Genomic DNA, 24,235 nt, shown 5'->3' on the forward strand with positions numbered 1-24,235 from the left:
ACTTTGCAGACCAGTATAGGACCAGTCGATGCACTGAATGAGGCTTCGGGCACTTGGTGAGACTTGGCAGGACGTGGCCCCTGTAGTTTCTACCACCCTGCGCTCCCAACGAGAGCAGCACTTGCTCACATCTGCTTGTGAAATGCTGGGAGGGGTGACGGGGCTGTCATTGGGGGGCTGTTTGGGTGTGAATTGGCAATCGGTCATCAGCTGGCGAGCCGCCCTCCTCCTCTGCTAGTGCTGGAACCTCCATTCTTATTGGTGTTATAAACTCCAGCTTGGATTCTGCCTTAATTGACACCTGATATATGCTAATGAGCTTTTTTTTATTATTATTTTTAATTTTTTTTTACTTGTTTTCTATTTCAATATTGTATTTTCATTTCTGTCTAGGGATGCCCTCAGAGCTGTGCTAATTATTAACCCTGCAGACTACAGGGTTCGCTCTCCAGGTCTATTAAACTCAGAATTGCAAAGCCTGCAAGAGCTGGATGCTGGTAACCTTGTAACAGCGTGGTTTGATATAACTGTATCTATACCCAAACAGCCTCTTCATGTGCAGCACTCTAAATAATGTATAGTTTCTCTGGTTATATAGGTTATTTTTCTGAAATTAAACACAGAAATTTTTGTAGAAGATGGAGAAAAGCATTATATTCATCTCTCCTTGCAAGCACCATTCACTTTATTTAGATGTCAGATCTTAAAAGCACAATTTTTGGTGGGAAACACGGATACCAGGCTGGGTATCTGCTGGCTGGGTGTGTGTGGCTCAGGGTATTTGTGAGCAAAGTGGGCAGCTACTGCTCAGAAACCGCCGGGGAGCGAGGGGAAAGCGTGAGTCTGACCTGAGTCGTAGATATTCTTGTTCCATGTGTGGGTTTTTTTATTAAAATGTATGAACTTGAGAAAGGGGATCTGTAGAGTCAGGAAATCCTGGAAGCGTTATAGTTGAGGCTGTGCTCCCTGTAGTACTGTTCTCCATCCTAACGCACTTTGCAGGCTGCAGACGAGCGGTATGAAAGTCATTGGTTTGCTACTGAAATGCAGCTTGGGACTTTTTATGTCTATATTGACTTAGAATGGAAAATAAATGCATAAACAGTGTCCAGCCAAGGTTACAGGGGACTATTTAAATGGGCTGGAGGAAATTCCTCTGGCCAGAATTTAGTGCAGCTATTCCCAGCCGTACCTGTGGGTTTTCCCATCTGTTGCTCGCAGGAGACACATCATCCCACGTATTGCTTGCAAATGCATTGTTTTACTCAAGGTAGCCATGAAAAAAAAAAGCAAAAATAAAAACTGTCTAAAAATAAAATGTTACCATGGGAGGAAATGGGACCAAGCCCTGTGGTGTGGCATTGGCTTGCTGAAGGCTAGAGATGAGCAGAGCTGGATTAGAGCAAGCTGCATCCAGCGGGGTCACTCAGGTGTGTGCTAGTGAAGGGTTTGGACTCCCTGTATTTTAATTTCTCCTTTTTCCTTCCCTTCCACTGGCTTTTCATATCCATTCATTAGGAAATGAGCCTCCAGGCTTGTGTCCAAAGACAGGGTTTGTGTGCCATATGCGCTGCTCTGGAGGGAACTCAGGATGTGTTTATGTGTCTTATTGTGAAGGAGCCGAGTGAACTGGCCCATGCCGAGCTGCTCATGCCTGTGGTTTTGCAGGTTTGGAGTTACCCTGTGTGTGTTTACCTGTGTGGCATGAATTGCTGTGGGTGGCATGTCTGCCAGCCAAACAAAAAACTATACTTTGGGATGAGGCTGATATTCTTTCATCATTAGTGGACCTGGGACACTACTTTTGCATCACTACACTTGCATCTTTTTGTTATTTATTTATTTTTTTAGTGATAATTAGGTGTCTTAAGAGCTTTTTCCTCAGTAGTTGGAGCCTGAGGATGTGGTGGCCAAAAATATCCTGCATGTTGTTCAGGTTCTGCCTGCAAGTAAGGACCAGTCATGTTAACACTTGACAAAAACCAAGAACCCCTGTGGTTTAGAGAGAGATGTTAAGCCTGTATTTAAATTGGCACTCTGTGTGCTGTGTCCCCCATTGAGGAACAGTGTTCCCTCTGATATTTTTTTAAGTAGTAATTTAATAGAATACGATTTAATTAAGTGGAAACTTTTTCAGAAAGGCACTGACTTGTATAACGCAAATGAAAAATAGGCTGTAACCACCATCATTTTCTAAGCCTAATTTGCAAAAAATACTTACATCAACTAAGTAAATGTGATCTGAATCAGAAAATGATTCTGAAAGACTGTTTTAGCTTAGCTTCGACTGAATTAATGTCATTCTGGTTAGTGGCTTGATGATAAACATGCTTCTACTTTCTGAAGCCACTACTTTATAATCTGATTACAGCTGATACGGCTGGCAGCGAGCCAGCCCCCGCTCTCACAGCAGCCTCCTTCTCTGCTGGAATGTTCCAATAAAAACCACACAATCTGCTTTGAAAGCGACCGGGCGAGGCAGCAGCGCAGGATCACATCCCAGCAGGCGGCTCTGCTCCTCACCTTCGCTTCCTCAAGGTGAATCCTGGGCTCTGGTGCCTTTTCCCAGCTGCAAGGGGAAGAAAGGGGGGGTAACGGTGGGACAGGGCACCTTTCTGGGTGCACATCACTGAAGGCCAGCTCATGTCAAAGGTGCTGGAGCTGCAGGGTGGGCTTTCAGAGGTGGTGGTATCTGAAAACAGTGAACTCAGGGGTTCCTGCAGGGTTTGATCAGTTAAAGTACTGCTGCCATCACTTACATTCACTTGCCAATCAACCATCCTGGTGTGAAAGTCCAACGCTTCTCAGAGTTGGAAGCTTTGCCCACAATGATGCAACTTTTTCTTTTTCTAGATCAAGTCATATTGCTCGATATAACTTACATAATGTTTTGCTGATGGCCTTTTCAACAACATGTTTTTCTCCTAACGCGGTGAGGGCTTTCACGTTGTTGTTTGCAGCAGAGACTGGAGCAGGGAATAAAGCACAGTCACTGCGCTGGAGAAACCTGCCATGATGGAGGGCTGAAGCTTTCTACACTGTTACTGGAATGGGAATTTTTCTTGAGATAAGTTCTTGTTGAAGTCTTTTATTTCTATTTTAAAACCAGGAAGTTTTCCAAGTTGGTATTTGTGGGGTTTTGGTTTGGTTTGTTTGTTTGTTCTCAGCAGTACAGTTGAGTTCTGCAAAGTGGATTGGATACCATGAGAGTGGTTTCCTGAGCACATCAAATGCAAAAGACCATCTCTTCTAGATAGGAATTATTCTATTTCTGGGCGGCTGGATTGCTGTTGTTGCCTAAACACCTTCAAAGACTATAAAAATGGAGACTTGTTACTGGTACTTCAGTGACTTTGTCCAAGATGTTGCTCCCCAGATCCTATTTATATGCACTCGGTCTGTTTTTTATATTTCCAAATTTGCTGGCATGGAGGCTAACATAGGAAATCAGAGACAACATCTTCTGAAGTGGAAAAAACTAGAAATACCTTCACCTGAAGGTAGCCAGTGATGAGGAAAGGGGTCAAAAAGAAAAAAAATATTAGCAAAGGCTTTCCATATTGCTAGTAAAACTAACAAGCTATTTTGATGCTTTTGTGACCACGAGCTTTTCCTCCACTAATGACTTCGCCGGCATTCTTGGAAAAGCTCACAAGGTGCAGGATTGGCCAAGCTCATGGGCAGTGAAATTCTCCTGGGTCATGTCCCGAGAGACAGATTAAAACTTCAGAAGCAGCAGCTTGTGTGTTTTGGTGGGTTTTTTTACACGGGGCTTTGATACGGGCACAGATGCTTGTTGCTGGTCCAGGCTCTGAATTCTTTGAAGCAGTTATCAAAGTCTTAAGTGCAAAGCAAGCCAGGACTGTTTAGGGTGGAAATGGGCATCCCTCAGGTTCTAAATATTTTGGATCAGGGCAGAGGCACCTTTGGGTGCCAAAAGAGCCTGTTGCTCTCATCATTTGTCCCGCACGTTGTAGAAGTGACACTGCTCATATGTATGTGTGTGTAGGGGGGTGAACTCTACCTATTACAGTGTCAGCTAATAGGAAACAGAATTGTGCTCTGTTTGCTTACAGTCATTACCCTAAAATAGATTAAACTTTTATATTCCAGCTGAAAAGAATTAGACATAAATGATTGACATGCATTACAGGGCAAGACTGGGTTGAAAAAGAAAATTATGTTGGGTTCATAAAGAACTAGCTCTAAAATTGCATTTAATGTTGTTTAATGGATTGCTAAGAAAAGCACCTGGAACGATAATTTCACATAAACTGCTGGTCATGAGTAGGTTTCTAATAATGGAGACAGAACAGGAACCTGAAAGAATTTCAGGAAAGAGAAATCAACTTGTAAATGGGATGTAAAATACAGCGCGTCATTTTCTAGCAAGATTCATCTCTAAATTTTCTGAATGTTTTAAGCACTCTCTGAAGTGCTGCAGATACTGAAATCTGGGGAGCGTGCTGGTATTCTGAGAACCTGAAACAAAATAAGGAGTCTTTCTGCGGCTTCTGAGAGGCATTTTAAGTTTATATCTTTATAATATAGAATACAGTCTGCATCAAAGAGGTATGGGTTGTGGAGATATTAGTTATTTCTTTGTCAAGATGAGGAAATCTGCCACAAAATTAGTGGAAAGTATTTGTTTTGTGATTCTGTTGCCTACTTCCCATGGGACACAAGAAGTAAAAACAACTTGTGTCCCAGGCCTTTTGATTTGCAAAGCAATTTGTTCAGGTCTCCAATACCTTATTGCTGAATGGAGGAAACACACAGACCCTTGAAAAATACGGACTTTTGTGTAGTTTACATTTGTTTTGCAGGAGCACATCTAACATTTCAATAAATTTGTTCAGTAGAAGTGTTTGCTTAGCTAAGAGGAAAATGGCACATTAGAAAAGATTTCCCACTGCTTTGTCTTGCCTTTTTGGTTTGGTTTGGTTTTACATATTTCTGCAAAGGTTTTACAGATTTTAACTGGAACCTTTATTGGGAACATAAATCACTGAGATTCATTGGGTTTCTTCTTTTTTGTTGTTTTTATAAATACATATCACTACCAAACCAGACAAGCAGCTTCAAGGTTAATAAAGGCAGAAGAGATGCAGGTTCTTCCAGAGCCATGAATGTTTTCAGTTTATTTGTTGCTATTGAATTTGAACTTAGTTTTCAATAAAACTGGAAAGGAAATGTTACTATTTTCCCACAAAATTGTGCCAGGAAATGAATTTGCTGTGATTTGGTTTCATCTTGGAAGAATTGGCTGGAGATCTTATTGAAAGTTCTCAATTGTTACAGCTGTGGTCATCCTGCACGTGGCTCCAAACTGGGAATCTGTGTCCCTGGGGCTTTCTTGGAGCTTGGAGGTAGGACTCCGAGTCCAGAAGTGTGTTGTTGTCCTGCTCGGTATCTGTCCCTCCATGTGTCACATCAGCCTGTGCTTTCCTGCTCTGCTTAAAGGAGATGCTGGGGCTAATTTATCGCTCGTTGGGTTTTATAGCGTCAAAGACTATAGGAAAAGGTGGGAACTGGCATACTTACATAGGCTATAACTCTTTTTTATTTTTTTTCTAGGTGTCATATATGGATGTCATATATGTCATATATGGATGCAGGTGTGCGCACATCACTTCTGTGTGCAATTGTCTGTGCAACAGATCTGCACTACCCAAAACCACGAGAATTTTAATGTGTGATGACAGTCTACTTGTCATCTAGGCAGTGTTGCTCTAGTAATTACAGTGTGACCAAGGGGTTGAAAACCCTGTTTAAAACAGTTATGCAGAGATCTTAGTCCTGTGGACTAAACTGTTGTAGCTACGAACTGACTGGAATCAAGTATATGACTTATTGCAACAAAATATGTTTGGGTGTGGTGTGTTTATATATAGAACTTTTTTTTTCCTTTTTTTTTTTTTTTAAATAAAAGCACTATGTGTTTATTTCTGTTTTTCTTTCATTTCCTTCCCAGCACGCCGGGTCTCTGCAGCGTTCCTGCCTGCACCTCGGCTGTGCTGGATCTATACAAGAGATGGTAGTGGAGGTGTTAGACCTTTTTCTCTGAAACCGGCACTGAAGGACACATTTGTAGTGCAAATAGAGACACAGCCTCCCATTGCTTTTCTAAAATGTGTGTGGAAACTGCAAAACCAGAGGATTTCCAGATCAAAGGTGGGGAGTGTTTGTGTGGTACCACCAATTCCCCAGCCGGCTCCCACACCTCTTCCTCCTCTGCTGTTGCGGCATCTCCATGCACTTACAAAAAGCAGAATTCTTGAATCCAGGCTGGAAGAGACAAAACCAGCTTCATCAGCTCTTGGTCCTGGCTTGCAGCCGCTCTTTTTTCTGGTCTGCTCAGTTTTTCCTTGCTCCCTAATGTAAGAAAGTTGCGGGCAGAATTTCTCTGCTGACTGGCCATGCATTTGGGGAAGGATTTCTCTGCATTGGTACAGTGCACCCAGAGATAATTCAGCTCTTATTTTGCAAATACTTTGCTGTAATTATTTGAGAAGTTATGGCAATTGAGTTGTCTACCCTGCTTTCACTCACCTCTGATGCTGAGAAAGAGAAGACCTCTGCGCTGCAGTTAACCCCTAGGGTGAGACCACCCTTTCGCTTTTGTTTAAACTCTTTGAGTTGGTAGATGAATGCGGTGGCATCTGCAGCTCCTCGCTCCCTGGGCAGTCTCCTCTGGTGGCCACAGCAGCTGTAGGGTCCTGCTGCAGTAACTGCATCAGAAACCATGGCCAAGCCAGGCTGCTGGAAAAGCTTTTCTCCATGACAGGAGTCCCAGGGCATTGGGAGTTTCCTGTACAAATAATACCCTCTCACTTGGTCCTAATGAGAATTTAGTTTTGCGTGTCTTTAAAATAGAGGAGGAAGGGCTGCTTCCCCCTCTTCGGACAGGTTGCTTGTGAAATGAGGAGCTGTAAAGGCTTTTGGTGCAAACTGTGTCTGTATTTGTTCTGGGTTTGTACAGCACCGGCTCTCCTGTTGCTCAGAGCTGTAGCTGTTACTCTTAGGATGCACCTATGAGCTGAGAGATTTTGCTGTTTTGTGCCTCTTATGTTGATGTTGGCTGTGGACATCTGTTGCCATGCATTAGTTGCACCATCAGTGCAAAGGAGGGTTCAGCTGTGCTGGTGATATGAACTGGAGGTTTTCCACCAGTATGATTTTGGCTTTTTTTTTTTAAGTCAGCTGTTGGTGGGGGGGCTTTGTGTGTGTGTCTGCATGTTTTAGTATTGCAGAGGATTTTGAGTTCTGTTTTTTAGCAGCCTCGTAAAATTCTACCAGGGTCTTTAATGCGGTGTGTACTTCTAGCACTGCTGCTCCGCAGCTGTATGGTTATTGAAATGTCTTATTATTTCAATAACATTTTGAAAGGGATGTTTCCCTCCCAGCTTGAGGGAAGAAAATTTAATCTCCTTTCTGTTGTCTCATGGCCATGGGACTAAAACTGATGTGCTCAGACCTCACCTGAAAAGGGTTCATTGCCTGTGCCCATGCCTAGTGGTACAGGAGAGGACAGGACACGTCTCTATCAGCAGATATCCTTTGCAAAGACCAGCTCTGAGTGCATTTAGCTTGGTGTGAAAGGTTACTTGTGAGGGTAAAGGCTTTCTTCCAAGAAATCCTAAGAGATTTCTGCTGCCTGATTCTGCGCTTACGTACACTCTAGCAAGGAGCAGCAGGTAATGTCTTTATACTTAAGAGTAGTTTAAGAGTCATTTTTCTGAGAGATCTCCTAGCTTATGAAATTATAAATTAGAGATTAATTCATATCAGCCAATGAAAAAAGCACTGAGCCTTCTCTGCTCCATACTGGTGATGGGGATAGGCACAAAATCCTCAATTTTATTTTCATTGTCAGTTCCTGGTGCTGCCAGCCTTGGTGTGCCCGTCCTGCACAGTGTCCTGGCCAGGGCTTTCCAGCATCCCCTGCTCCCAGCCTGGGAAGCCTCGGAGCGCTCAGATGGTGTCACTTGGGGCTTTCTGAGTCATCATGACATTGGTTGGGCTCTGCCTGTGTCAGGCAAGGAGGGTTTTACTTTGAAGTCGCTCCTGGTGTATGTTCTGTTGAGCAAACACATAACGGGACCTCATTTTGTTGCTGTCCTTCTGTGCTGGATTAGTTCATTCCTGGCATGGTGTGTCAGAGCTCTGGCTGACAGTCAACATTAAGACCAGGTTTTCCTGTTCTCTGTTTGGATGGGAATGGGCATTGATGTGAAAGCAAGATTGGTTCACAGCGGTTTATCTGTTATTTTTGTCCTTTCTTCTGAAAGGAGGAGTTTCCTGTATATAAGAAGAATTTATACTCTGGAGGTTAGGCTGAGAAGTTATTTAGATCCTATGCTAAAGTTGGATGTTCTGCTTACATGTGTTTCCAAAGCCAACACCTCCTACTGGTTTAACACCCTCTTGGTGGTGAGTGAGTAATGAGGCTGAGCCAGTGGCCACAGCAAAACAGCTTCAGAGTCACCAAGTCTCTTCAGGTCTGTCCTCAGGGCTGGTAATTCCGCCTTGGTGGTTCTTGAAGGGTGCTGAAAGAAACCAGAAATTAAATGCGCTTATTGAATTTTGTACTCTTTTGTGGCTGGAAATGAATTAATTAGCTCAAAACAATAATAAAGAGGTGACTCCACTGCAGTGGCCTCCAGCAAGGCGAGCAGGGTGGGCTGGGTTGGTGGGTTTTGCTGGGGTGGGAGGGATAGCTGGGCCAGAGTGGGAAGGCAGGGATGGCCTGTGCTTCAGAAGAATGGAGAGATCAAGAGTATTTGATTTTTAAATGGAAGTATAAAACCTCAGGAATGTTAATATCTCATACTATTGTTAATATGAGTATTTTTATCACTATTTAATATTAAGCAGTTGTCATTTGCACTATAGTACTTTCATTCCTCCAAGCTTCAGCCAAGAGATGGACCCTGTTTTGTTCTCAGCTCAACAGAAGGAGCTGCCCATGCAGCCAAGGAGCCCACAGCCACGCTGCAAGTCTGCTCAGCATCGCCTGGGCCTGGCTTTGTACTGAGCCTTTCTCACACTACAACCAAGATAAACCCAAAGCACAGGCAGGACAGCACAGCAGCATCAAAATGTGCCGTTGTAAAATTACAGAGAGCGGCTTATGGGCTAAACGTCTGAGGTGGCTCCGTAAATTTTTTCTTGCCATTTAGTAGCAGATTACAGCTTCATTTTCTGAAATAGATTCTGAGATGGACATTTAAAGAAATGGATGAATTTAAAAGCATATGTATTACTTGCTCCCAAGTACACAAAAAAGGGGAGGAGGAGAAAAACCCAGCCCACCTCAGGTCAATAGATGATGAAAGCAGAGGGAAAGGGAAGGACGAAGACCTGATTATAGACTTACTTTTAGACCTTAATTTGCTTGTTTTCTTCCCTCACCGCACCATTCCCAGCAACACATCTGAAAATAAGATGCCCAATGTGTGAATCTGATGACAGAACATGGGTCCTTGTGTTTGGTGATAAGCGTGGGGTTCTGTAAGCAAGCCAAAGGATTAATGAAATAAGTTCCTATAGATAAAATGAAAAATTACTTGATTGCCAAGGCACTCTCATCCTAATGAACTTGGATAGTCTGTTTGTTGGAGACAACAGAAAATTTAACTGGCATTGCATAGGTTTATTATATTCAAAAATAGACTTTAACTAGAACATTCTGTATTCTTTCCTGTGTGAGTAAAAACAGGGGCTGATAGAAGTTGAAAGCAGCAGATAAGCTGATGTGGAGACACATATGGCTTAAAGCTAGCATTTTAAAAGCAAAGAGACTGTAATCATTTGAAGGTAAAAAGAAAAATGTTCGTAATAAAGAGTCCTGTTCTCAAGGCATCACTTCACATTGGTATGAAGACAAGTTTCGATTAAGTCCAGATCATTTTTTTTTTGGTTTAATGTGCACCTTATGCAGAATGGATGTTTGTCGCCGTCCGTCTTTGTTACGAGGGAGGAAAAATGTGGAAGCGTGTTGCTGCCTGAGCATTTGGAGCCTTAATGCTAGAAATCAATTCAATGTGGTCATCTTATGAAAAATGCTCTTAACAGCCCCTGTGCACTGATTTTTAGTTGAAAATTATAAATTTCCTTCATCATCAGTACCGTAATATGTGATACAGAAAATTCAGTTTTCTATCTGAAGACTCTTTTATCTAGAGGTGTTCAATGGACTTGGTAAAGTAACTTAGATTTGCTGGAGAAAGGAAGATTCATGGTGATGGGAAAAGGGACCTGTCCTGTCTGACTTGGTGCCCGTCCAAGTGCAAGGACCTGGCTGGGTCTCTTCTGGTAGGATGTTGAACGTCATTGTTTGTGCCTTGTAGCTCTCTGGGAACCTGGAATATTGTTCATATTTTCTGGGATCTTTCACATCTGTGTAGTGAAGTCGCTAAAGCAGGATGTCTATATGAAAATGTTCTCTTCCTTGGACACTTTTTATTTTGAAGGAAAAGAGGAAAAACAATATTTACAAAATTCAGAACATTTTCAACTTTCTGATTGGAAAATGTAAGTGGTTGTGTTGAATTCTTGGCTCTTTACTTTTTAAGCTGAAATGCTGGCTGGAAAATACGCACACTTTCTGTCTGGTACCTGGACCTTGATACTTTGGACAAGGCGATGATTGTCCGGCCTCAGTTTCCTATGGCAGAAGCATAACCTGAAACAATGTTGGCCTTTTATAGATGCACTGATTTTCAGAAGCAGCATCGTGACACTGGCTAGTCAGTAGAAAGGTATGGAGTTATTTCACATAGACAGGAATGAAATAGCAGAAGACTACGTGTTTTTTTTCATAACCTGTTGCCCTTAGTTTTCAACAATCAGATTAGAGTACAAAAAAGCAAAGATAGCTGCAGAAAATTGAACCCAAAGGAGTAATTTGCTTGCTTTCAAGGTTTTTTTGGTATCTAGAATTCGATTAGTAGGGAATATGTAAGTGATTCTTAAAGTTAGCCAGCAGTAGAACGTGTACATGGGCGAATGCAGCAGTACAAAGGTTCCAGCTGGTACCCAGGATGAGTGTTGCCTTTTGAACTGGAAACCAGAAAACTTGACATTATTCCTGGCCAGGACTGCTTAAACATCTGAAATGTTGAGGAGTTGTGTTCTCTGTCTGTAAAATATGAATAACTATATTGCATAAATATTCTTTAATCTCTTCCCATGAACAGCTCTATGGAAATTCCAAGAATTTGTTATTAAATGCTGGATTTAACCTTTGTTGAAAATTGAGACTGTTAAATTATTTAGAAATATTCTGATTTTAAGTAAAATATGCATTTGGATCAGTTAATGCCTTTTACTGTAGTCAAATACAAGTGGTTAACAATAAAGTAAGTTCTACAGTAGCAGTGATTAAACAATAATTTAATGTCTGCAACTACGGTATGTGCAGAGGCAGATTAAAAGTGCCAGAATGCAGCCAGTAATGCAGTAACATGGGATTTGTGAATTATCTGAGGTAAGTCTGAGGCAAGAATCATGGCTGTGACTGTATAGCACTGGAAGAGAAAGTTGTCACAACATGTGAAAGGAGTTGAAATGGTGATACTTCTCCAAGTCAAATGGGGAATTGACTGGTTGTTGCTGGTTTAACAGGCATAAAATATAAGTCAAGACAGATACGGCAATTCAGGCTTTGACACCTAATCTTGTTGTCTCATTTGAACTGATGTGCAATGGCTTTTTGATTCCTTGCCATCAGTCTTCTCCTTAGGAACTGCAAGTTGAAGTTAATGGCTTCCATCATAGCAGCAATGGAAATACCATCTACCTATTTAAAATGCTCAGCAGGGTAATTCTCAAGAATGATGCTTTGTGCTCCAGGCTATTCATCCAGTTTGATGAAATCTCAATTTTTCCTTATGGCTGCGTGTATGTAGACATGCCATGAGGCTTTGAGCTCTCTATCCATTTTTGAGCATGACTGATTTGTGTCCACACCAGACAGCTTGTTGTACGTTAAGCCCTGCCAGCCAACAGATAATTTTTCTAGCATTTAAACCAATTTACGATCTAGCTGACATGCTCATTGTTTCACTAAACCTGGCCAGTCAGCACCATCTCTGCCACAGAGCAGGAAATTAATCTTTGCAGATATTTGACTCCATCAGGTTTCCTACGTGCTGCATGCAATTGTGGAGGAATTTGGAAAACTTTCTGTAAGACCTACGTCCTAGAACTGTGTGTTCATGATAGCTCCTAGTAATCCTCCCTTTCCTCTCCTGGACCATGTCCCCCAGGGCATCATCTCTTCTCCCACCCAGCTGGGTGGAAGCAGAACACCCAAAGCCCAGGGGAGAGGGTTTGGTTGTGTCATTTGCACAACCCAGGAGGGGGCATCTGAGGTTGCTGAGACTCATGAGTAGACAGTAAATACATTAATGGGGTGATATGAAGGGCGATTTTAAATCTTATGCTGTTGTCTTTAATAGCTTAGGGCTATTAAAGATCTGAAAGCCTTAGAGCAGGGGTGTCAAACTCATTTTCACCGGGGGCCGCATCAGCCTTGCACTTGCCTTCGAAAGGCCAAAAGTAATTTTTAGACTGTATAAATGTAGGAGTAGTACCCTGACTTAGAGCATACCAGCTTAGCTCTTTGGTTGTGCCCCTGGCTTAACATACAGGCATGGATACAATTAGGCTGAAACTTCAGCAGGGTCAACAGAGGAATTGCAAAGGAGGCATTAACCAAAATATGTACTTTTACATTCGTTTTCATGGAGATGCTTTAGAAAAGACAAATCCAAAGCTCATGTCTTTATGGCACCATGCTGTTGCAGTTCTTGCTCTTAAGACATGAAAAAGCAAATAGGAACTGGAAAGGAAATTCAGTTCAAACTTCCCTTAATAAAGAGTGCAGTAAGACTGGCACAAACCCAGATCTGTACTCAAGCCCTGGTTTAGGTAAAACCCCGCACTTGCACAGTGAAGGGGGGGCCAGAGGTGCTGCTCTGCCAAAGCCCCCCTGGGACTCTCATTTCCACATTCCCAATATCTGCCTGTGCCCCTGCACTGGAAGGACTTTGCCTTGAATCTCTGATGCACAATTTGAGCTAGTCTTAATTTCATGATGACTCTATGCTTAAAATGAAGGCTTGTAAATTTGAGTTATTTGACTTACAATTTGCATGACTAAGAAAAGGCAGTTGGATTTGTCTTTTGAATTTTCAAGGACTATGGAGACAGAACTATCGTGTGGAGAGATTCACAGCAGATAATGGGATGCATCAAAAAGATGTAAGGAGATAAATTTCAAGCAATCTGAAGTTAATTTGGTGATCCCAAGGAGATCCCACTAAGTGGCCAGTGTTTTGCTGAAATGCCAGCATCTTTTTTCTTTCCAATTTTGTTTTCTCACTGAGCCATATCTGTTGTTTGAAGTAGCTACAGCTGAAGCCAAAATTTGTGAATGCCGGGAAACCAGCAGTTCTAAGCAACGAAAAACCTTTGTAGTCTGTTCACAGACAGAGGAACAGAGTAGGCAAATATTATCTTTTTTATTAATATTTTATTTCCAAGCCTCTGGCATTTGACCCTCAGCTTCAGCCTGGTTGTGTTAAAATGTGTGGTGCAATCTTAAAGGTCTGTTGGCCACCAAGCAAAGAGCTTCCTGGTCAAGGAAACCTGATGGGGAGAACATTTCCCTCCATGCTGATGTGTTGCCAAATGGTTTAGGTTAAGGATAACAAGTCATGGGCTGAGACTTGACTGGCTTTGAGATACAACATATTGCCTGTTCTGGGCAGTTGCACTGGTTAGTTAGGACTGTGATTAATGTCAGGAAAGCTAGCCATAGTTAAAACGCATGCAGCGCTTCCATTAACTGACCTGGAGTTCAAAAACTAGGAATCGTGAGTGTTAAGGCTAAACAATAAAATCTGTATTCTTTGTGATTGTATATTGTAGCTTGTGTTTGAGTTCTCAACCTCATGTCCACAGCTGCTAAAATGGCAATAATTTTGGATGTGATGGGTACAATTCCTGTTACTATATGGTTTGCAGTCCATGGCATTGTAAGAATGAGTGAGCATTATGAGACATGTTGAAAAATAAAGCTAATATTAGTCTCATACTTGGGATGCTCACTCAGCTGAGTGACAGAAGTTGGTATCATGTAGCACAGATCCTGCCATGACAGTGCTGCTTTTGCAAGTGGAAGCTGAAACTAGTGCCACTTCCAGGGATTTAAAGATCTTTGTTTTCCTGTGATACTGTGTTCCTTTCAATTAATTTCAAAAGAAAAGGCTACAAAAATTCAAATACAAAACAGTCTGGATGTCATCTGGAATTTATTTGACCTTTTACATGGGCTCTAAAAGAAATCATAAACAAATAAACAAATAAAAATTATTTTCTAAGATTTAAAAGACACTTCATTTAATAACTAGATTAAAGAAAAACAATTCAAAGCTTAGTGGGGGAGGTTGCGTGTGACACAAGAAAGGAAGGAGCACATTTCATTTTAATGGCGAGTGGAGATGCTGCCAGTTCATTTGGTATGAACCCCTTGTCAGGGATGTGAAGAAATTCCCATTGTGCTAAACAGGCCGTGACTGCAGTGACCTGTGCTTCCTCGAGATGATGAAGTCGGGGTCTTTATAGAGAGGGTTTGGACATTTGAGGAAAAAAAAAAGTTACTTTCTTTTGGAGGGAGTGAAATTTTAGGGGCCAGTATTTAGAAAGGGCATCTTCATTCACTAGGCAGCCTCAGTGCTCCTCAGTTACTTTAAATCAGTGTTGATGATCACCAATCTTTATTTGGAAAATTAATAACCGGCTTTCTCCACTTTTAAAAAGCTAACTTTTATGTACGCCCAGATTTTTAGACATGGTCTCAGCTCTTTCCTTGTCTCCCTCAACACCACTCCTCCCTCTCATGAGGCGCCACTCTAGCTCTCTTGGATAAAATGTATTGCTAGATATAAAACAAGAAAAATATTTGTTTATTCTGCTCAGACAGCTGTTTAGGATGCTGTAGAAGTCTAAATCTTGTAGTAGTTTTGCAGATGTTTTTTGTATGAGGCTTTTTCTTGGAAACCATACTTGGTAGGAGGCATGGAGAGTTTCTGTGCATCCCTTGGTGAAAAGAGTCTTGGTGAAAAGGTTCTTTTCCTTCAGCATCTTTGTCTAAGGAGTTTGAAGGGGGAAGGACAGAGGAGTATTGCCAATGTTTGGTCAAAAGGAGGACTCATTTGACCTCGAACTACCAAAAAGTTTTTCCGGAGCATGAACTAGGACACTCAGTGCATCCAAAGTCCAACTGGGCTGAAAAACAACTTCCCTCCCTCCTAGAAAAATGTAGAACAAACTTCTAGTGACCTGTATAGAAGTGGTGGACCCCTTCTAGAAATTGTTCTTCGGTTTTATCCAGGAAAACTGCTTTGGATGATCTGTACTTCCAGTCCAGTTTGGTGGGGTTAATCTACAAAGGAGAGAATAGGGACTCCCCAGGATGATGGCTGCAGGGCAAAGCAGGTTTCTCTCCAGAGGAGGAGATATACATGCACTCACATTCAAAAACTTACATATTTCTGTTAAGATAATTCAGCCAACAAAACATATAGCCAAGGGTGATAGAAACTGAGGAATGTGGACTCTTTCTTGGCAGCTCCAACCCAGCTTGGAAGCATTTCAGAGGAGGATTAAATCTCGCTGCTCGGCAGGTCAGAGTTGGGGAAATTGGCAGAGGTTGGGGATGGCTGAACCAGAGATTAGTGCGGCACGGTGGAAAGTCCGCTGCAAATGGGGATGCAAATTAAAATAGGTCAAGCATCTTTCATCCTAGGCATTTCCGAATGGATTGTGGTGTTTTCAGGAGCTTTGAGCCTGTGGAGTGGGGAGAGGTGGATGGCAGAGGTGCTGACTGTGCTGAGCACAGGTTTCTGCCTGGGGTTTGGTGGGAAGGCAAGAACCCTTTTAATCCTGTTTTCTTTGCTTTGGGGGGAATCAAATACCTGAAGTCCCACAGAGAAAAATTGACTTTTCTGCTCCAGTATTGTTTACTTTGTGAAATTATCCACTTTGTCATTAGTTCACCTTGTTTTGTGCAATGTGTACATTGTATGCAAATTAATATGGTTAAAACAATGTCAAACAGGCTTACATTAGAGAAAAGTTAATATTTCTCTCGGCAGTTCCAATATCCTTTGTTCCTTTTGTGCTGAATTAATTTCTTCTGCCAGCTCTTGCTCCATGCACAGGGCGATAGTGTCCGAGGGACTTGCTGAAAGGACTCTGCTTTTCCTCTGAATAAGGTGGAAATTCCAGTTTTGTCAAGTGTTTCTCAGATGTAACCACTTCTGCAAAGCTTCCAGAACAAGACAGCAGATCAAACCCCAAAAGTAAAATTAAACAGTTTGTGGCAGGAAGCTACCACAAGCAAAATAAAGCTGACCTTAGCCTCATGTTTGAGTTTCTCTGGTTTGCCAGATGGACTGTACCAGGAGGCTCAATGCCAGGACATGGCATGGATCCGGAGTGGTGGCTCAGTGCTCGTGTCCTTCTTGCCATGCTGCCCTAGGTGCCAATCACAGGGTTTAAACGTAAATGCAGGGTGCAATCACCCAGGCTCCAAATGCAAGCTGCAGGTTTTGCACACATAGCTACAGTTTTGAGTTTAATCTGCTGTCAACAAGAGCTAAAACCAGAGCTGATGCCAGTCTGTACCACGCTCAGTGCAGGTGTTCATTGACCTCTAACAGCTGGGCAGGAGCTGCTGCCAATGGTGCAGCAGCATTTCAAGAATAAAGTGTTTCTCAGCCATTTCACAGCTTGTCACAGTGATTCTGTTTAAACATCCATTGAGACAGACTCAGGGTTTTATTGTCGGATGTAAATGAACCCCTTGGTTTTTGTGCACATTGTTTCAGTGCTGGTATGTGCTGCAGGTCATCATGACCATATAGAAGGTGCAATTTCCCCAGTGCTGTTGGTGCAGCCACATGGAAGCAGCAAAGTGGCACTGATTTTGCTGTTGCTTGAAATTGAGAATTCTGTGGAGTTAGAAATGCTTATTATTTCCATAGTGTCATCCAGGCGAGCAAACCTCCTCCAGTGTCCCCATGAGCTGCTTGTCTCCTGGGCTCTGTTGCTGCTTCCTCTAACCAGCGGCAGAATAAGAAGATGCTTTAGACTTTGGTGTGTTTAGTGGCTTAAAAGAAGGCACTGGTGTATGGTCCAGGCCACATCTGCGGTGGAGCCCATTTGGCAGGACCAGGGAGGCAGCGATGCGGGAGCAGAGCTGGAGGACAAGGGACTACTTGACAGATTTCCATGGAGGTTTTGGGCTGAACTTATCCATGATTCTTGTGTTTATTTCTTATTCCATCAACCTAAGTTGTGTGTCTGGCAACTGTTTGTTTGCTCTGGCTAGTTATAGTTATATTAGTATAAATATTTTCTAGTGATTGTTGAGTGTCCAGTTTACTTTAGTATCTTGCAATTTCCTGCTGTAGTTCTTTTTTGTTCTTTTTTTTTTAAAAAAAAGGCAGAAAACTACTCTTCCCATAAGCATCAAACTGTGCTTTGTCAGGCAAAACTCATACCTCTGAAATATCAAAGGTGCTTTTTCATAATTCAAGAACTGCAAGAGGTGGCATCTACAAGATTGAAGTAAATTCTCCTCCATTGTTTCAAAATGGTACAATAAAACCCAACTGAGTCACTGCTGCTGGAGTTTAGTGACCATGGGAAATTTATGGCCATTCCGTAGTTCTTGTTTATCCTCTTCTTTATCCCATCCGTTTCCTTTTCAAACTTGTTTTTGTTTTCATGTATGTATATTGAATGGCAGCATCTTTGGAATGGGAATCTTGTATGCACGGGTCTTGCAAAACATATAAAAGTCTCCTGGTTACTATAGCAGTAATAGCACAATAAACGCAGAAACTATGCTGAATACAAGTAAGCTAGGACTTGATTTTTTTCCTTTGTACAGGTACTCTTTTTCCTAAATGCTTTCTCCAGTTTCCCATTCGGATCCTGGACAAGTGGGCACAGGCATCATGAGAGCCAGTTCATGCACTGGACTGGCCCCGGGATGCCCTATTTCTGCAAAATTACATTTTCTTGCAGCAATATGAGCAAGGCCTGGATCTTATTTGTTTTACCAAAGTCATTTTTTCAATATGAGAACAATTAATAAATGATTATGGAAAAGAGCTCAGCATTTGTTCCACAACCCCTATAAATAAGGTAATTGCCATCTCTAGAGGGAACAGAGTTGGCAGAAGTTTCACAGGGAACTTTTGAACTGTGATTTTTTTTTTTTTTTGACATGTTTTAAATGGTTTACCAAGCAAAATCAGACACAAAAGGAAAGGGCCCTGTCAGTCAAACGACTTGTGTGGAGCTGTTAATGTCCCCCTGTCAATCAGAGCAATAGCAGCTTTCCTAGGTGGCTGAGTAGTTGCTGGAGGGAGGTGGGGAGCAGCTGCGATAATTCGAGTTATTTTAGACTTTCCCATTTTATACAAGTAACACATAGTTTCTTGGAGGATCTGATTTATTATTATATGGATTCAGGCAGAGTGTTTGCAAGATTTACTCTACTTTATAGTATTACAGCAAATGTAAACACATATAATTCAACAGTGCCAGAAGAAAATGAAGGTGGAAAATGGCCTTTGTCAGCAGCAGGAGGGATTTAGAGAGAGCTGTGAAAAGCAGAGAAGAGATGCAGTTGTGACCAACAGTAGGATTGGGTTTTGGTTTGGTGTTTTGTGGGTATTTTGTTTTGTTTTCTTCCATCTCCAAGAGGAAGACTATGTGTCACTTTTGAGGAAAGTAGAGGTGAGCTGATGCTGAGGGTTAGAGGAGGCTCGTCCCACATGGGATGGTGCCCGGAGTCAGACCAGCCGTAGCGAAGATGCCATGGGGGTTTCCCTGCCTGGGACCCGAGGTGTGAAGGGCCCGTCGGGGCTGACCCCCGTGGCAGCTGGCTCCTTCGCTCAGCTGGAACTTGTTTGAGCTCTAAATGCAAGCAAAAAGATAAGAAACAGAAACATCAGCAAGAGAGAAGTTTGACAGCCAAGTTGTGCAAAAACCAGATGTCATTCTTCATAGTTTTCTTTCACCCGGGTAGCGTGGGTTATTCCACCTCTCTGCCTCTGGGTGAGGGAATGTCTCCCTCCCAACCAAAAGTCTGGTTTAGGCCATATTTTAGCCATGGTTGCAGCAGATTTCCTGGTTACGGGTCTGTACAACCACTCATGAACACGCAGCAGTGATACACAGACATGATCAGAGACTCCTATGAGATTCTTCTGTGGGATGAAATGCCCCCTGGGGACATGGGGCTCCCCAGCAGGATCCCTCTGGGGACAAGATTTTCTGCTCTTCCGTTCAGTAAATGTCATTGCTCAGTAATGGATTAATTCACATTTGGGGTTTTTTCCCATGGCAAAGAACTGTGCTCTGTGAAATACCTACTCCCTGCTGTATGGCAGCTCAAAGACATGAGCGGCAGTGCGTTTTGCAGGGGATGCACAGCCATGGATGGGACTGGCTGAGAGTGGCAATAAGAGAACGTGGAGGTGAAGTGGTTGCAAAGTAGAAGTGTAGTTTGAGGGTTGACTCTGGCTTTGTGATCTTTCTAATTATCTGGAAAATGCAAAGCCAGAAGTGATCTTGACTGAATTCTGAGACTCTAGAAAAATGTAGAGGGGAGGATAAAACATACCACTTTTCATTACTTTGCATGAGTTCTTAGTTTAGTGCTAGATACCTATATTTAGCTTCTGTAATACCCTGTAGGATCTATAGTTATTTATGCTCTTCAGCAACATTTTTTTACATGTTTTTGAAAGCCTACAACGAGTGGTAAAGTTGAGTTTTGGGTTTGCTTTCAGACTCTGGACTTCATTGCGCAGTACTCCTTAAATTCCTCAGCGTCCCATCCTGTAGCACAGAAACTGGCTGTGCATTACTTGTCTGTGGATACAGTAAATGTTGAAAGGCTGATTATGAATATTGATTAATAATGAAATGGCACCAACCCAGTTCTTGGAAGCGTGAGTTGTATTTGCTAGTAAATTTTCATCTGTGGGGAGAAAAATACTGGCTGAAGCAGTGGGTTCAAAACCTTTTAGTCCTGCAGACCACTACCAGCATGCAGGGCTTCTCCAGGGTACAGATGTACTTGTGAATTGTGAATTCATCTCATGAAACCAGAACCAGCTCATGGTTGTTCACTACGGCCTTGGAATCGTGGTTTGGAGGGTGGTGGCCCAGAGCGGGGCGTAATATATATATATAGATATATAGATTTATAGATATGCACACACACACATATATTTATATGTATTTTTCTGCTTTGAGTGTTAATTTCCAGCCATTATACTTTAACACATGGTTAAATGCCCTTCCAAAGGCTTCATTGATCTCCATTTCAGGATTCAGTGGCAATATATCCATATTCATGCAGGACTCTCAAGGTTTCTACTTGAAGTACTCTTAGGTCCTCAGGTGAAATTACATCCAGTATTTCAATAGTTTAAAAGTGCATCTTGGAATCCAGAAAGCAAAATTGAAAGCAGGATTCGGCTTATTGTGTTGCATCTTAAATCCAGGTCTGATTTTAGTTAAAAGCTTGGCAAGATGCAGCAATAGGCATTGTATACTAATCAATGAAAGATGAAGGCCAACCCTGCTGCTCTGCTTTGGGGAGAGACCTGCATTTTTTTTATTGTCTTTCAAGAACAAGGTAGACTTGGAGAGTTAACAGAAGTCTTCATGCAGTACTTGGGGCATATGACTGGGAAAATAGAGGTCTGTGGACAAAGTAGCTCATAAAATGATAAAATGGTTCAATCAAGCCTCAAAGTGACATATTTAGGAAGTGAAATTTTATGCATTGATTCTGTTTTGCAAATCTTTTGTCCATTATCGTGACAAAAGGATGCACCGTCTCTCCCATGTCCACACATCTGCAGCTCCAGTCCAGACAACCTTCACCACCGCGCTTGTCCCTAACACCAAACAAAAGAAAAGTTGGATGCTTTGTGCGTTTCCCTTTCTTATTTCTCTGGCCTTGAGTCCTGCTTCCACCATATTTTGAACTGTTTTTCTCAAACTTGAACACTTTACAATACAAGTGGAAACTGATGGTAGTATCCAAACTTAGTAACATATTGGATAGCTTTGCTCAGAATAATTGCCTCTTTCTTTTCATCTTGTCTCAATGTTTAAAGAACAACAGTACCTCATCTCTGCTAAACCTTTGAACCTTTCCTGGATATCATTTGGTAAGTTAAACTGGCAATCCAGCATTTGTTTAGCTGATCTCTAAAATGCACAGATGATAGGAATTCAAGTATCTGGAGGTAAAAAGTTGCACCTTGGGGATTGTCAGAAGTAATTTAAATTTCCTGTTTGATCTTTGAGATGCTTTTCCATGTTAAAAAACAAAACAAAACAAACAAAAAACCACTGCATCCCCCACACTGCTGCCTTTCTATCCTGTCAGTCCTGCTTTTTTACTTTAAAATGAGGAAAGAGAATATGTTTAGCTGTCATGTCAAAAGATTTATAGACCTATTGCTTTATAGACAACTGAAACTTTGGAGCTGAAAACGGTATAAGTACCTTTGAAAGATGCATTTGGCTGTTTGGTAAAGAATCAAGCATCTGGATGAAGCAGCTGAACAGTCAGTCACTTCATTATAGGTTCTTGAGGTGTTTGCAAGACAAGATCCTGAAGCAGCCAAATAAAACAAAGTATTCATCAATAAGATGCATGGAGTGAGCAAATGAACGTGGTTAAACAAATCACGGTGGTAATTTTGGTAATTCATAAATTTAAGGTGCACTTGCAGAGCTCCACACTATACCTCACATCCTGGAAAGCCGTCAGCTGAGCCACGCGCTTGGAAGCAGCTTGGTGCAACACCTTGACCCAGCAGAACTTTGATCTAAAATGAAGTTGTTACCAAAATATTTCCCAATAAAAACAACCATTGCCACTGAATTCCGGGCTAGGGCAGGCCAAAACATGTCAGAAAGGGGGCTATAGCAGAGTTTGTCTTTGCAACTTCTGTATTTATTGGCTGGTGCTGTTTCATTAATTAGGATGGTTCCCCACCTTGTGCTACCCACCTCCGAGGCATGGCATCTGCCAAAGAAGTGTCATTGTGCTTTCTGGGATCTCAACTATTTTATACGTGCCAGAGTACCTTCTTTTGTTTTTTGGGTTTTTTTTTCCCCTCCCCTTGGTTTACCTACAGCTGTTTTATACCCAGTGTCATTGCCAACCATGCACTGGGACCCACGGTCTCAGCCTGGAGCGAGCTCCCCATCACCCTGACCCGATCTCTGCGCACGGTCACCTGGCGCTGGGCATGACCAAAGGGAGATTTCGCATCTCGGTTGTCAGGTATCTTAGATTTGAGTTGATTTGCCATCTGCTGGCATTTGTAATTAATCTCTGGGGTGGCATTTTGTATTTTATGGGGTTGCCCGGAGGCTTGTGCAATTGTTGCTTGTGTCCAGCTGGAAAGTAATTGTGCTCTTTGATTTTATTTTTAATTTTTATTTTTTTAATCAATGCCTTTATGTTAACTGTCATGCTTCTGCTTGTTAATTGGATTCAGACTTGACACGGATTAGCATTATGGCTGGAAGCCTAATTCTTTAAAAAGAGACAAAAATGCTGCTCAGAATGTAGTCATTAATTGCTTTTATTTATCAGAATTCTTAAGTGTGGCCACTCAGAGCTCAGCTAGCAATTTTAACTGCAGCTGCCTCGGTGTGTTTCTGCTGGAAGCTGTGCGGTGCAGGTCAGATACACAGCAGTAAAAATTATTGTATTGTTTTGATCATTCGCACTTGCTACAGGAATCACTATATTCTTTCTATGGAGTGAATATGACTGTAGCATGTGCTGGTTGTGTCTGTATAATGGAAACTATATTTTCCGTAAAAAGATCATATATTCCTTTTTTGGAAGGGTCTGAGGTGGACAGGAAAGCAAACAGAGGAAATCTGGTGCTTGCCCGGGGTTGTCAGGCAGAGAAGGTGATTGGACCTTTAATTATATTCTCAATTAAAATGAGGAGCAGTTTGGTGATTAAATCTTCCGCATGGTGAAAACTCAAGATGTAAATGTTGCATTTCAACACACAGCAAAAAGTCTTTAAAAATGAAAGACTTTTTTTTGCCTGTCTCTTCTGTAAAAATTTTTCATCGCTGATTTCATTGCGTTATCAGGACTGAAATGAGAAACACTGCTTACGAGCAAATATAGCATTTGAATACAGGCCAGGAATTCCTTTTAGAGTATAAGCTTTTGTGTGAAATAAAAGCCAAACAGCTGCTCACAACTTAAGTCTGAGTAAGTGATCTAATGCTATTGCTCTGGTCTCAAATTTGAGGCTAAATTGTTTCTTTGCCAAAGACCTTGTGCCAACCTACCTGGTCCCAATTTGTGAGAACAAAGTACATTGTTTCTGCTGCACTAGGAGTGAAATAATTTTATTTGACATTTTTTTCCATTATAATTTCGGCCCTGATGTGGGAACCTCTGTGGGGTTGAGACTCTACTTCTCACCTTCAGTCCTCCAAGATAGATCACAAGTAGGAAAATACCTCCTTGTGAAGGCTAGTTCAGCATGATGTATGGGTATATCTTAATATACTTGAAGACTCTTTTTTTTTGGCCATTAATGTAATTGCCTTTTGATTTATTTTGTTCTTTTTTTTTTTTTCCTCAGATCTTGTTTTCTCTCCACATCCAGAGCTGGTGGAGCATTAGGTGTGATTAAGCCTTTTGGAACAAAAGCTTCCACAGTCCCCAGGGAAGAGCTTAATTTGGGACAAGATAGATATCTGCAAGTGACTTAAGCAGAGGTTTCTAATGACTTTGGATGCTCCTAAATGCAGGAGATAACCAGAAGCTGGTATAGGTGGGGTAGTTGAATTTCAGTTTTCCAATTCTTCCTCCATAGCACCACACTTGTGCATTATTGGGAGGATGGGAGGAATGTTTAAAATAACTACAAAACCACACAGTGGTGTTTAAACTTAAATCAATTATTTTTGTGCTTGAGGAAAAGAAAGTCAAATTACCAAGAAGGGAACTTCTCTAACCATGGAAAAGGCAGAATATTTCCGACAACTCGGTTAGGCATGGACTGGATCTCTCAAACACGCCGTTGTGCACTTGTGCTTTCACAAAAGGTTTTAATTTCCAAAGAATTTGAATTGTGCT

At 41.8% G+C, this 24,235-nt stretch overlaps 1 protein-coding gene across 1 annotated transcript in view; it reads left to right on the top strand.

Annotated features, from left to right (window-relative positions):
• Positions 1-24,235, top strand: part of COL23A1 (collagen type XXIII alpha 1 chain) — a gene marked incomplete at its 5' end in the record, with an annotated part of 181,772 nt that overhangs the window by 97,437 nt on the left and 60,100 nt on the right.

The sequence above is a fragment of the Nesoenas mayeri genome (genome assembly GCF_963082525.1).
Source record: "Nesoenas mayeri genome assembly, chromosome: 14".
Taxonomy (NCBI): Eukaryota; Metazoa; Chordata; class Aves; order Columbiformes; family Columbidae; genus Nesoenas; species Nesoenas mayeri.